The sequence below is a fragment of the Bidens hawaiensis genome, unplaced genomic scaffold (genome assembly GCF_021521415.1).
Source record: "Bidens hawaiensis isolate Kalapana, Puna unplaced genomic scaffold, B.hawaiensis_p1.1 tig00008869_1, whole genome shotgun sequence".
Classification (NCBI taxonomy): Eukaryota; Viridiplantae; Streptophyta; class Magnoliopsida; order Asterales; family Asteraceae; genus Bidens; species Bidens hawaiensis.
This window is the reverse complement of record NW_027491641.1, coordinates 121,046-123,207: the sequence shown is the minus strand read 5'-3', so window position 1 is coordinate 123,207 and position 2,162 is coordinate 121,046. Positions and strand designations below refer to the sequence as shown.

Here is a 2,162-nt window from a genome sequence, read left to right as displayed (position 1 = left end):
AATACAAATCATAAACTAAAGCTGAAAAAAAATAATACTTTATTTGGTTTTTTCTATTAAAAGTTTTCACATATGTTAATATCCTTAATTAAATTAGAGCCAATATAAAATAAGAAAAAATAGTAAATAAACTATATAAATTCTAGCCCCAAAACAAAACCCTATTTGATCTTATACATGCCTAAACAAGACACCATTAACAACCCACCACCACCACTATCTTCAACCTTCTTCAAACAACTTCTCAACCATCTAAAGCATCAACCAGCCTCCCCTAGTTCCAACCAAAAAGAAAAAGGTAGGAAAACAAAATTGGTGCATTCTTGTGTGACCCGACTGACCATCATTAGTCTCCTCAGGTCACGTGTGACCATATTATGGGGGTGGGGGCTCTCATGAGGGATGCCACCTCACCTTCCACGTCGGATCCCTCATTGGTGGGAGGGGTGTATACCGTTGAACTTAATAATCTTATCTAAACGGTCACCGACCACTACCACCTACTCCCACCACCACACCTTCTCTGGCCACGATACTTATCCTAATTACCATCACCACCATCTTCGGTCAACATCCATCTCTCTCCCTATTTGTTTTCTTCTACATCATCATCATCATCATCATCATCATCATTATCATCATCATCATCATCATCATCATCTTTGGCCGTTTATCCCAAAACCCACCAAATCAAACGCCTGTATTGCACCACCACCCTGACACACTCGCGTCTGCCAATTAACGCCCCCATCCACAAAAACCATTGGGTCATTAACATAAACAAAAGGGGTACGATTGAATTCATCTAAAAACGAAAGTCATCATAAATATCCTCCCCCCATCTTCATCTTTTTCACCGTTTATTATGAAGAGGATTGAAATTGTGGGTGACGATGATGACCGTTGAAAAGAGAGAATTGATTTGGGTTGAATAGATTCATTATCCAAGACCTGATTTGGGTTAGAATACATTTATAGATTGCAACTGAGAGAACTGATTGGAGTAAGAAATTGAATTCAAACACATTTTATGGGATAAAAGATTAAGAAATGATTAAAAAAATTATCGAGTAAACTGGAAAATTGTATCAGAAGTTAAATAAACTAGAAAGATGGAGCTACCTCTGACTTAAGTTGAAAAAAAATTAATGGAGTTAATGATTTGGACGATATTGGAAAAGTGGAAAACATCACTGATCCAATTGCACATAATGAACTTTTTGAATGGAAGTCGCAGAGCAAGAAGCGGAACTACAGGGATGAAATGAAAAGTGTTTCTTACGATTACGCCCAACAGCCCACTTGAGCAATTTTCCATTCTCCCATTGATTCCTATGAAGATAGGAAACTTGTATTTCTCATTCACAAATTCATCTTTGTTTATGTTGCTAACTCTCAGTTTGGTCATACTTCTGATTCATTTTGTTACTAAAAAAGAAGGAGGAAACTTAGTACCAAATGCTTGGCAATCCTTGGTAGAGCTTATTTATGATTTCGTGCTGAACCTGGTAAATGAACAAATAGGGGGTCTTTCCAGAAATGTTAAACAAAAGTTTTTCCCCTGCATCTTGGTCACTTTTACTTGTTTGTTATTTTGTAATCTTCAGGGTATGGTAACTTATAACTTCACAGTTACAAGTCATTTTCTCATTACTTTAGGTCTCTCATTTTCTATTTTTATTGGCATTACTATAGTGGGATTTCAAAGAATTGGGCTTCATTTTTTAAGCTTCTTATTAACAAAGTAGCTCTACAGGTAAGGAATGGTACCCGAAGGAGTGTGCTCGGACTCCCTTTTGATTGAGAAATACCTCCTGAACTATTTCGCTTGAGAGATAGGCCAGCCGGGTGTGAGAAACATAAACTAAGACTAGGAACTATATCATTAGAGCTAGAATTTCAACATCAAGCGCATACCTTATTATGAAAAGGGGCTAAAACCAAAGCTTAGGAGCTGACACTCGACTGAAAGGAGAGGGGTGAAGTGACAATGAGGTACGCTGGTTGGCTAGTGTTATGAAATAGAGAAGTAGAGCAAGTCCCACCTACTAGGTTAGCGGAGAGTGACTCACCTACCAGGTTACCTGTTCTTATGAAGGAAGGCATCTATGAAAGTCTTTACTAAATACCATCAGATGGATTCTTATAGGAAGCCATCTATT

The 2,162-nt window shown here is 37.7% G+C and overlaps 1 pseudogene; it reads left to right on the top strand.

Moving 5' to 3' along the window:
* Positions 1-402: 402 nt before the first annotated feature.
* LOC143530229 (ATP synthase subunit a pseudogene) lies at positions 403-1,748 on the top strand (annotated as a pseudogene).
* Positions 1,749-2,162: the final 414 nt, after the last annotated feature.